The sequence below is a fragment of the Rhinolophus sinicus genome, chromosome 12 (genome assembly GCF_057876585.1).
Source record: "Rhinolophus sinicus isolate RSI-liver-muscle chromosome 12, RSI-T2T, whole genome shotgun sequence".
NCBI lineage: Eukaryota > Metazoa > Chordata > Mammalia > Chiroptera > Rhinolophidae > Rhinolophus > Rhinolophus sinicus.
The window spans coordinates 2,829,613-2,842,711 of record NC_142512.1 but is presented as its reverse complement, the minus strand read 5'-3'; positions in this window follow the sequence as shown (position 1 = coordinate 2,842,711).

The window sequence follows — 13,099 nt, the reverse complement described above, 5'->3', positions numbered from 1 at the left end:
TAAATCAGAATCTAGACCGCTGGGTTCCAGGAAATCTAAGGTTTTTAGACTCTCCTCAGTCATTCTGATAAACTGCTTAAACGATTGCCTTCTTGGTAACTGGAATATCTGCAAGTCTATTCACTGAATTCCTATGGTGTTCCACCTTCAAATCTTTTCTCCCATTGTCTATTGAACATTAAAATATAGGTCATTTAGAGAAAGTCAACACCTCAACTAGTCAAGTTATGTCACAATAGCCAATAATATACTTTAGTCTCTCCATTCTCTGAAAGATTTACATCACAAAGTACAGAAATTTGAAAGATGGAATGAGAATAAACATGTCATGTATAACTGTTGTCTTCATTAATCTTTCAGATTTCAAAATTTATCTTAGGTACTTTTTAATCATAAACTTTTATAAACTGATGCTGGAGTTTAAGAAAGTCTTCATTATAATCCAGATTTATCATAACAAAGCAATTTACTTTGGTTGTGGAATTTGTTGGTTTGGGGCCCTGGATGTAACTCACAGCACACTGCAAAATGTATCTGGGTTGCCATCAGGGCAGAATAGAGAAGACGCTAATCGTAGAGCCTGCTTCACCACAGCAACTTTAAAAAATTACATAAAAGTGTCAAAATCAACCCTGACAGAACTCTAGAAAACAAGCCAAGCTTTGTATCAACAAAGTGAACACTAAATCTGGGAGAGAAAAAAAGCAACTTAAAAATGATAGAATGTTTTGTGACATTTTCATTTGCCTTTGTTCCAACCCACTGCCTGGGAAGGACAGTGCTGGTGGTGGTCTTCCAGAAGGGGGCCGGTATTCCTGATGTGGGACCCTGGGCTGTGTTTCAGAGGGTGCAGAACAGACCTTGTTCACAAAGAGTTATTTGTATGTTCTAACCTGTCTGAAAGCTAGAAGACTGACACAAAGCACTGCCCCCTTTTGACTACTTCAGAACTCACTCATGGTGAAGAGGCAGGCAGTCTGCAAAAGCAATGTAAGGCAAACTGACAACCCACAGCCAGTAAGGACAAAACATTATAGATTGAGGCACACAATAGACCAGTGAAAGCCATGGGTGAAGAGCTAGAGAGGGAGTATCTTTGTAAAATTGAGGTATTCAAAGGCACTCCTGGATGCTGGAAATTTAGACACACACATCCTCAAGGCAGGATGCCTGCTCAGGAAAGACACAAGAAAACTAAGTTTTCACCGTTGGCTGACTCTGGGCTCAGTGTAGCAGGACGTAAAGGCTAAGGAGGGCTTGTAAATGGCCTGGCTAAGCACTGAGGAGTGCCCCAGCCTAGGTTGAATTTGCAAAGCCAGGAAAAGGTTAGGATTTTTAAAATATTTTTAAATCTCTCTCTCTCTCTCTCTCTCTCTCTCTCTCTCTCTCTCTCTCTTTCTCTTCTTTTTCTTTTTCTTTTTTGTTTCTAATGTTCAAGAAAATTTAGGTCAAAACACTAGCTGAACAATAGCTAGAGGTACAGAGACTTAAGAGATCACAAATGATAAAGAACACAGACATGTAATATAGTTGATAAAGTTCATTGAACAAGCAGCTACAACCTACAAGCAACAGAAACCCTAAGGAGGGAGGAAACCTTGATTGAAAAGACTACATGATAATATTCAGGATGTCTAGTTTTCAATGAAAAATTACAAAGCGTGGAAAAAAATTTGGCCCATTCACACAAAAATTAAAGCTAACTGTCATTGTCTCTGAGGAAGCACACTGATTGGAATTACTAGACAAAGACTTTCAATCATATATCTCAAATATGTTGAAATAGTTAAAGGAAGTCATAAGAATAATGTGTGAACAAATAGAAAATATCAATAAAGAGACACAAATTATTAAAAAGAGCCAAATACAAATCCTAGTGATGAGAAGTATAATAATTAAAATGAAAAGCTCACTACAGGATTTCAACAGCAGAATTGTATAAACAGAATAAAGAATCTGCAACCTGGAAAATAGACCTACTGAAATTGTTCAGTTGGAAGAGCAAAAAGGCAAAAGGATGAAGAAAATGAACAGAGCCCAAGAGTTCAACCAAACCAACATACAGTGGGAATCCCAGAAGAAGAGAAGGCAGAAAAACAAAAACAAAAACATAAAGAGTTCTTCCCGTAAACAGCCTGAAGTGACCTCTGAAAATGGTTCGCTATTCGCTTGACTCAGAGAACCCCACAAAATCATGTAAATCAAGAGGTTCGAATCTACCTGTTCATTTTAAGAACACTCGTGAAACTGTCCAGGTCATCAAGAGTATGCATATCTGAAAAGCCACCAAGTATCTAAAGGATGTCACATTACAAAAGCAATGCGTGCTGTTCCATTGTTATAGTGGTGGAATTAGTAGGTGTGCCCAGGCCAAACAATAGGGTTGGACACATAGTCCAACCCAAAAACAAGAGCAGAATTTTTATTGCACATGCTTAAAAATGCAGAGAGTAATGCTGAACTTAAGGGTTTAGATGTAGACTCTCTGGTCATTGAACACATCCAGGTGAACAGGGCTCCCAAGATGCAGCCCAGAACTTACAGAGCTCATGGGTGTATTAACCCTTACAGGAGCTCTCCCTGCAACAGAGAGATAATCCTAACTGAGAAAGAGCAGATTTTTATTGTTCCTAAACCAGAAGAGGAGGTTGCACAGAAGGAAAAGATCTCTGAGAAGAAAGTGAAGAAACTAAAACTTATGGCCCGGGAATAAATTCAGCCTCAAATAAATGCTAATAAAAGTAAAAAAACAGGGGAAAAAAAGCATAAAGAATCTTTAAAGAAACAATAGCTGAAAACTTTCCGATTTTGATAAAAGATGCAGATCTACATATTCCATAAGCTTAATGAACTCCAAAAATTATAAATCAAAGAGGTGCATACCAAGATACATCACCAAACTCTTCAAAGCCAAGGACAAACAATCTGGAAAGCAAGAAACAAATAAACAAAAATTAAGTCGGTACAAAGTATCTGCAATGAGATGCACAGCATATTGCTCATCAGACACTATGGAGGCCAGAAAGCAGGGCAATGACGTTTTGAAATTGCTGAACTGGGTTCTGGTTTAAGATGGCCGCATAGGAAGATCCTGAACTCATCTCCCCGACATACACACCGAATCTACAGCTATATATGGAACAATTTACTCTGAGAAAAACAACAACAAAAAACTAACAACTGGTACAGCGACCCCTGCTCATCGGGTAAACAAGAGGGAGAACGCATCCAAGCGGTTAGGAAGGGCTGAGACAAAATCTCACCATAAACCCCACCCCCAGCACACTGTACGTGCTCCATAGCTAATGTGGTGAGAGCCTGCCATACTGGACAGGGCCGACATAGGACGTTTCCATCTTCACGAACAGTTCTATCAGACATCACTGCTGTGGAAGTTTCCAGTCCTACCTTTCCAGTATTGTTTCTTGCTTCCGAAAGGAATGTTTTGCTCCTCCCCGCGGAGTTTCTTTCACACCTGCACTGATCTCACTTAAGTCACCCTTGCCTCATCAGCACGGCCGATATATCCGGTCCTCATTCAGAGGAATTAATTTCTTGCCCTGCTCTAGGTAAAAGTGTATGAACTTTGATGTTATAGAGGTTTGTACTCATAGTCTGCGTCCACCATTTTCTACCTGTGTGGCCTTGGGCAAATCACTAAATCGTACATTACTTGCCCCTTCTATAAACTGTGGAAAATTCATACTTCACAAAGTTATGAGAATTAAATGAAGTAACAGAAATTAAGGGCCTAATTCAGTACCTGCTACATGTATGTGCTCAATAAATGTGATTTCCTTCCATCATATTCCTTGTCTCCAGGTGTGACCAAGTTAGATAGAACCTGGCCTTCCAGGGGAAGGATTTACTGGTATCTCTGGGAGTTCTGAAGTTCAGAGGCAGAGGAGAACAGCTAATCACTCGGGGAAATCTAATATATGATTAAGAGACGGGTTTCCTTGCTTGGACATCATAGGCCAAGATTCAAGATTGCCAAACAAATCATATAGGTGCTTTGGTGGTAAAATTGTTTAGGAAAACAGGTAAAGCCTCATTTGAGGGTAGCAGACTAGAAAATGTCCAAGGAAAATACAGTCAATGCCTTCTGAACCAGAATATTGGACAAGCAAAATGAGCCAGGTGTGACAGGTGTCGTCATCCTGAAATGACTCTCATGGGATAAACAGTAATTCCCTTTTTCTAGACCCAGAAGACCATTAGACAGGCTGAGGGATTTTTCAGTGATTTCTATGCCACTGCGTTTCTTTCACCTGTAAATGAAATTGATGAAAGTGATTGACCGTCACTCTTATTCCTGAAATACAGTGCTGCAAGAAGACTGTATACCACGATGGAGATTATTTATTTATATATAAATAAAAAGTAGAAGGAAACTGAAGCACATAATGTTTTACAAAGTTCCCTTGTGCACACCAACAAACATGAACTTGTATATGTGTGTCCAGCAGATTGTGCGTGCCCACCCGCCCCCTCAGTGAGGAAGGCTAGCCTGCCACCCCAGTGCTCTCTGTCTTCCCTCTCAGCCATCCCAGCGTGTCACTCTTTTGCAGGCCAGTTCTCCTCATTGTCACAAGCTGGTGTAGCACTTTCCAGATCAGTCACATACAACAGTATGGAGGGGGAGGAGAAGGACTGTTGTCCCATGTGCCTCTACAAAGAGTGGTATAAGTGCTCTGGTGTTCATTGCTGCTTTATTTACGGTGGCCAACACATGGAAACAACCAAAGTGTCCTTCGATAGATGATTGGATAAAGAAGAGGTGGTATAGATACACAATGGAATACTATTGGGCCATGAGAAAAGATGAAATAGTGCCATTTGTGACAACATGGAGGGATCTTGAGATTACTATGCTAAGCAAAATAAATTACAGAGAAAAAGTCGAGAAGCATTTGATTTCACTGATATGTGGGATATAAAACTAAAGCAACAAATGAACAAGACAAACAAAGAAACAAAAAACTCATAGACGCAAATAGTTCAATGGTTACCAGAGGGTAAGGAGGGAGAGAGGTGGTAGATGAGGGTAAACAGGATCAAATATATGGTAATGGAAGGAGAACCAACTCGGGGTGGTGAACTCACAATGTGATACGAGTCTATTGTAGTACAGAATTGTACTTGAAACCTATGTAATTTTACTAACCATTGGCATCCCAATACATTTTAATTTAAAAAACAAACAAGGGACTCAGAAGACTCTGGCATTTATCTGGGTGAAAATGCCCACGTCTGATTCAGTAACTGACACGAAAACCTGGATCACAAGGACTGGCATGGATCACATGGAATTTCTTCCTGGGACATGGCTAGTGTGACCTCTCTCAAGTCCCATGGGTTAGGGCTAGACAGTAGAACACAACAAATGCTCCGCATCAGGAGCAAGGGTGGGACCAACTCTCAGGAACACAAGGTTTTTTCTTCTGGTAACATTTCTTGAAACTTGGTTCTCTATGCTTCCCAATGTGTAGGGAACACGACCCACTGCATTTCTCCAAAGCCAATCTTAGATAATCTTGACTATCCTATAATACTCTCTGTTCTCGGCATATTATGGACCTTACCTGAAATTCTCCTGAATTAACTTTTTCCATACATTGCTACTCTTTGTTTATAGAGGAAATAAAGTGAAGGCAACAATCTATTTCTTCTGGGAAATTAGTTTCTTTATGCACAACCTCCTCTAAAAGAACACACACAATAGCCTGTTACATGCCCTCTCATGTGTGCCATGAAGCTTTCTGCTGGCCACTTCACCAGACTCTCAAGACATCCCAAATCTAATAGTAATTACACACAGTTTCCTTGTAGATAGAAAAATATCATAGGGCCATGTAAGCAAGCTTTCCTCTTACACATATCTCTTCAGTTACTATTGTGTTTTTCTGCTTGGGACTAGAGGCATAAAGATTAATAAAAACACACATAACTCATGACCTTGTGGAACTTGAGTCTACCAGGAAAGCCAGACATTCACCAATCATAACAAGCAAATGAAAAATTATAACCATGATCAGTGTCAAGAAAGAGAGAAGCAAGAGAAGTCAGAACAGGTGCCATGAGGACGTGAAGCTTAAGCTTTTATTGTAGGAAGACAGCAGCCAACTGGGTAAGTAGTAGAGGGGTAGGAGCATGATCCAGACAGAAAGAATAGCATGGGAGAAGGTTCTGTGACAAGAGAGAGTGGCTCAGCCTGAAAAAGGCCAAAGAGGTGGGAGCATAGAAAGAAAGGTGCGGGAGGTGGTGCTGGGGAAAGCCAGCATCTCAGGTGGAAGCCAGATCACGCAGGCCCGGGTCACTCACAGTTCGAATTTTAGTCTTTCTCCTATGTGTAGAGGGCAATTTCCAAAGTGTCTTATCTAGGGGATGGCACGATCAGATTTGCATTTGAAAGGGTTATTCTGCCCAGTAGAGACCACACTGGAGGCAGCAAAGCCACTTTTCAGGCTAATGCAATATACCACATGAGAGACATTGCTATCTTAGACTAGGGTGGAAACTGAGGGAAGCGAAGAATTCAGAAGAGAGTCGGGACGTAAGAAATTGCCAGAATTCCGTGATGGATTGAGTGAGAGGTAAGGTAGCAGAGCCTGATGAATGGTGGTGTCCCTAGAAATAGGCCTGGGTTTGGCGGTTGAGGAACGAGTTTAAGAACTACTGAGCTGAAGGAATCTCTGAGACAGCCAAGTGCACATGTCAAGAAACCAACTGGATCTATAGATCAGGAAGGACTCAGAGGACTAAAACGGAGACATCTATTTAGGAATCAACTTCACATAGGTGATAATTTAAACTTTGGGCATAGATGAGATAAACCAGCGCTTCAGTGGCTGGAAGGTGTAAATACAGGGGCTGGGAAGCGGGATACACATCTGCAGATGGGACTGAGACGCAGCCAGAGAGGAAGTGAGGAAACAAGGTGAGGGCTGGGTCATAGAAGGCAAGGGAAGAGAGAATGGTTCAAAAGGAAGCCAGTGACCCGCTGCCCTGAATGATACTAAGACCTCAAGAAGAATGAGGCCTGGACAGTGTGCACTGGATTTTACTGCAGGGACGTAACTTGTGACTTCAGTGAAAGGTGTTGACAATAGGCGGAAGCTAGATGGAAATGGGTTAGGCAGTAAGTGGGAGGTGAGGCAGTGGATGCTGTGAGTCCTAATACGTTTTGAAGGAGTTTGGAGGTGGAGGGGAGGGATATAGTAGGGTAGCCGGGGCAGTATGAGAGCGCCAAGCACACTTACTTTTAATGGGAGAATCTTGAACATACTTAAAAGCTAAAGTGAGGATTCAGTGAGAAGTAGAGACTGAAGTTACAAAATAGAGACCAAGTTGTTAATACTGTAAAGACCTAGAGAAAGAACAGGAAGATGGGATCCAAAACACAAGTGGAGGGATTGGCCTTTGAGGAAAAGACCTGTCTAAGCTGGGAAGGACTGAAGTAGAGACTTGCTGTAGTGGGAGGAGTCCATCAGGTGAGGGGCCAGAATCCAGCAGCCCTGGAAGCCAGGCCACCTGTGGATTATTCAGCTGAATGAGACATGCATTCTACCTTTGCCTTAAGTCCTTTGAGGCACACGTTTTAACACTTGCAAACTAATGCAGGAAAAAATTATAACCAACATGCTTAATCTGATGCCACCTCGTCATTTTCAGGCATTGTCCCAAACTCACTAGGCTGGGGTCAGTCTCAGAGCTATAAAACTGACAGAAAAGGATTTCACAATTTGAATTGCTTTAACACCAACACCACAGAAAATGTGATCATGAATGTTTAGCCAAATGCTATTTTGTAGCCAATTGGAGAAATCTAAATTCCACTTGTAGGATAACTAGAAAAACCAGCAGGAGAGCAATTGTATGCAAACTGCTCTCATTCTTATTCTTGGCCGTCAGATCTCAGAAACGCATTCAACATCTGTTGCCAAACATGTACAGCCAGATCTGAAGCATGCCAATGAATTCTTAGTTTTTAGTGTTTTTTACTGCCTGGTTTGTGAATAATGGAGTCATGTTGCTCTTTCCACTTCCAAAAAGAAAAAGAAAAAAGAAAAGAAAAGAAAGAAAGACAGGAATCCGATGAGTCTGCATGAGAAAGGGCTAATCAAATTCCCAATATGTTGCACTGCGTTTGAAACTTGGTCTGTAATTAAACATTTGTGAGCAACAGTAGTGCAGTATCCACTGTATTCATATGAGTCATTCCCCCACATTGAGCCTTTGTATGAGCAATGCAAATCACAAATCTACTCCACTGATGGGTTCTTATTTAATGCAGTGGCCCTAGTTTTGTAGCGTGACTGCATATTTGAGGGAAGCTTATAGCCAAACCTTGTCCAACAGCTTGGAATCAGGAAAAAAATAAATGCAAAAACTCAAAAACAGCAATGTGACAAACTTTTTAAAATGGGAAATTGAGGCAATCTTGTGCTTATGGAGAAGTAAAAATAAAAAGTTTCTCTCTCTCGCTCTCTCTCATATATATATATAGCATATGAAAGAATCACTGCCAAATCAGCAATGGCTGATATACATACACACACATATATACATATGGCCCAGTTTGAATAACTGCAATCCTCATGTTCTACAACAACCACACAAAGCCTCCTTGTTCCTCCCTTAGATACTGTTCATGTGCAGATACTTCCTTGACATCAGACTCCTTCCAGCCAGGAAATTCCAATTTCCTGAAAAAAATGTTCCTGTGGTTATAATTTGATTTTCGAATCAGAGGCAGATCTTAATTTCCGGTGCTAAGGGAATACTTTCATGGGAAAAAAGCTGTAAGACATCTTTTTAGGCATTAACAGCAAATGTCTTTGAGAGATGGTCCAGAGCCCCAGAAACAGTATGTCACTTGATTTTTGAGTCCACGTAAGTGCAGGTTCACTTCCAGAAAACTGTGCTGTAGGAGGAGGTGTCAAACGCCTCTTACCGGAAATTTCTGGATTGATCAAAGAAATAAGATCAATAGGAGCCAAGATGTCACCCAAATGGCCCACATTCTATAGAGACTGAAGGAAAATGCCAGAGCTGAGTCATATGCATCCTTGCTGTGATTACAAAACGGTGCCATAGAAAGCAGAAGCAGTCCTTTCTCTACGTTCTAGACTCAGTCGGCTACATCACAGGCAGATCAGTTCTTGAAGATTAGAGGAATCTCCACACAAGCGATGATATTTGGGTGACAGGCATTTATACTAGCAGATTGGACCTCTTAGTCTAAATTGATATAATGATTTAATGATTTATATTTAAACTTGATAATATACACCTACATTTGTTAGGAAATACTGCCTTACTCTACAGGAATAAAAAATAAACATACACATTGGCACTAATTGCCTGAGGAAATTATTGATTGAAAGGATGGCAATAAAAGTAGGAGAGGACGTGGACGATGGTTGTGGAGTTGGCCACAGCAAGGACAGAAAGAAAAAGATGAAGGAGAGTCAGGGAAGGAAGAGAAAATGAGAGAGTGAGAACGTATTACAGTAGCAGAGGGTAAAATAGTGTGCAATGATTGTATGTGGCTGAGCAAAATAAAAGAATAATAACCATAGAAGCCAACATTTGTTGTCCACTCACCATATGCCAGGTAGAATGCCGTGCCCTGATTGTGCATCATTTTATGTGATCGTTTTTGAAAAAAGAAAAAAAAAATTATGTGGTGGCGGCCAGATGGCTCAGCTGGTTAGAGCGCAAGCTCTGAACAACACAGTTGCCGGTCGATTCCCACATGGGCCAGTGAGTTGCACTCTCCACGACTAGATTGAAGACAATGAGCTGCCGCTGAGCTTCTGGAGGGGCAGCTGGATGGCTCAGTTGGTTAGAGAGTGAGCTCTCAACAACAAGATTGCTGGTTCAATTCCCACATGGGATGGTGGGCTGCGCCCCTTGCAATGAAACAGCCACTGGACTTGGAGCTGAGCTGCACCCTCCACAACCAGATTGAAGGACAATCACTTGGAGCTGATGGACCCTGGAGAAGCACACTGTTCCCCAATATTACCCAATAAAACAAATTTTAAAAAAAAGAAAGAAAAAAGAAAATTAGGTGAGCTTCCCCAAACTGCCAGAATTGGATGGCTTAGACAGTATTATTTTCATATAATTTTTGTCTTACTTCAAAAATCTAGAGCTCACATTTAATATGTGTGCCATTCTTCTTCCTCAGTACCTGACAGGGTGCCATTCATTAACTAATCCAATATGCCAGACAGTTTTTTAAAGAAGCGGCTGAAATATTTGTAAAACTAGATACTACAGGATAAAATGGCCATGTAAGTACAGATTCTTGTAACCTCTTTTGAAATCTCTTGAAAATGAGTTTGTGAATTGAAAAAGTAGAAAAAGCTGCGTGGTGAAGCTTCTCCCCCAGGGTGAGAAGGGAGATGAGATGTGCTCCCTCTCTAGTGGGGAAGGGGGAGCACTTGTAGTTCCAGTGGGTCTAGGACGGGGTGACACAGGGTGACCTTTAGCTGTCACTGGTTTTAGCTTATGCTGTTGTCCCCTCACCCCCAATGCCCCAGGGCAGTGATAACCGGGGCTTGGCCTGAGGAGACAGAAGGAACTCCATTCCAAAGCAAGCACCAGAATTGGGGGTTTCCTCAGAAAAGTGAACTGTCCAGCCCCTGTCGATTAGAGGAAGGCAAGCAAGGCTTATTTCCTCCTGCTCTTCCTTGAGAAGATAGCGGTTTGGGGGGGCGGGGGGTTCAGGTGAGGTTATGGAAAATTTATTTGTCTGTTGGATGAAACTCTGAAGATTTCATTTCTGTCCGGTTCTCTGTATCTGAAATGTTATTGTCTGGTTTTAGGAGCCTCTAGTTTGGTTTGGTTTAATTCTTAATTATATAATTTTTGAATGGTGACCTGCTTAAGACCCTGTTTTGTATGAATATTAATAAAAGGAATCAGACTACCCTCCAAAAAAAGAAAAAAGAAAAGCAGAAAGAGTGAGGAACATGTCTACCAACGTGAAACCAGAAAAAGTCCAATCTCCTACCACAAACCTTGTACCAAATTAAGTTACTACACCAGGAATGGAAAACTCACTCACTTTGCAGAGGAGCATATGCACAGCAGCAGCAAATGGGGGGAATTCTGCAAATCCCCACTTACTGCAGGCAGGGGGCAGGAAGGACATCCTGGGTTCCCGTCTGTGTCCCATGTTGGAGATAAAGACTTCAAGGCCTACAGTGGGAGACGTCCCAGGTTTAGCCTCTACTTTGGCCCAAGGACGAAACTCTAAACGGCCAAAATCTAATCATCATTTTTACACACCTGGCAATGGCAGTAGCAATGATTCAGCTAAGGGAGAAAAATGGAGGAATTTTTTTCCCCCGCAGTTTAATATTTGTGTAATCTAGCTGCTTAAAAAATCTACAGCAAAAGCATCTTTTCATCTCCTTGATGGACGATAAGTGATAATATGACCACCAGTTCCTGTGCTTTTGCCCTTCCCTTTGAATAAGAGATACCTTAGCTTGTGCCACTTTTAAAAAATGCACTCTAAATGTGTGTCTCTGTCTCTTTAGATGTCCTCAAAAGATTACCCGATGAGGCATCATTAGCAGAGAACTATGGTATATATATATATATATATATATATATATATATATATATATATACCATAATGAAGAACAAAATGTTTGTCACAAGAAAATAACTGCACTTCTGTACTAAGGTATCGATCTTTCTAGGACATTCTAGGACCTTTCTTTCTATTGAAAGAATTAGATTTTGCTCTAGATTCTGAAATGGAACAGAATAGTATTATATTAATTGAATGATCTCAATAACCATTCTGAATTTAAAGCTATTTCCTACCCCAACTTCTGACCAGCCATATTGACCAATATACCCTCTCAGAGTTTCTGCAATGATATTAAATAACAACATCAAAATTAAATATTCCAAATTAAATTAAAATATTCCCCTACTCACGTGTCAGCATATAGTGATACTCCAAAATTAAGTATGACCCCTCCCATTACTTCCTAGTGATATAATTAAAAGATTAAAATCTTAAAACATTAAAATCCTGACTCTTTCAGTGAAAGTCCACTGGAGCGATAATGTAAAAGGCCCTGCTGTCCTTGTGCATTAGGAATCCAAAGAAATTCAAGTCCCAAATCTCCATTTAGAGCCTAACTCCATTCTCCCGGACTTCTCATCGTGCCAGTTCCAATCAGATGAACTGTCCATGTCTGCATCCCTTTGGCAGCTGCAGCCAGGAGTGGGTGCAGTTCAGGGCATCGCAAGTGTGTGTGTTCACTGCTAAGCAGCTCAGGAGCCTCACTTTTAAGGAGTCGAGCAAGTTTTGATTCAAAACAATTACACGACAATTGTTTTCCACACTTACACATTTTAGAAAATAAAGCAATCCCCGACTCCTAATACAGTTATCCCAAACACAATTATTTTCCCAACCCCAGTACTTTGTGTAGTCAAAGGCCGTACTAGACGGAGAGGTATCTAAAAAGAGTTAGTTTCAACTTTGCTAGTATACTGGTCAACCCATGATGCTTGTCTGGGGTCTGTGATCACGACCCTGAAAACCATTTAGGATCACACAGCAATGCTCATAGCATCATTCTGCGTAATAGCCCCAAATGGAAACAATCCACGCCCATCAACTGACAAATGGATAGACAAATACTGTATATGCACACAATGGAATATCATTCAGCTTTACTAAGGAATCTATAATGCTACACATTACAATATGGATGAAAATTGAAAACACGATGTTAAGTGAAATCAGCCCGTCTAAAAAGCCACACACTGCACGGTTCCATGTATGTGACATGTCTGGAAGAGGCAAATACATAGGCACAAAAATTTGATTAGTGGTTCCCAGGAGGGCAGGTAGGGGAGGATTGGGACTGACTACTAACAGGTACAGGGTTGCCTTTTGATGTGATGGAAATATTCTGGAATTAGATACTGGTGATGGTGTTACAGCGTAATCAATATACTAAAAGTACAGATTTGCACTCCTTTGAACAGCGTATGTTATGTTATATCCCAATTTCTAAAAAGTAATTAGAAGAAACCTTCCATAAGAGGTTAAATT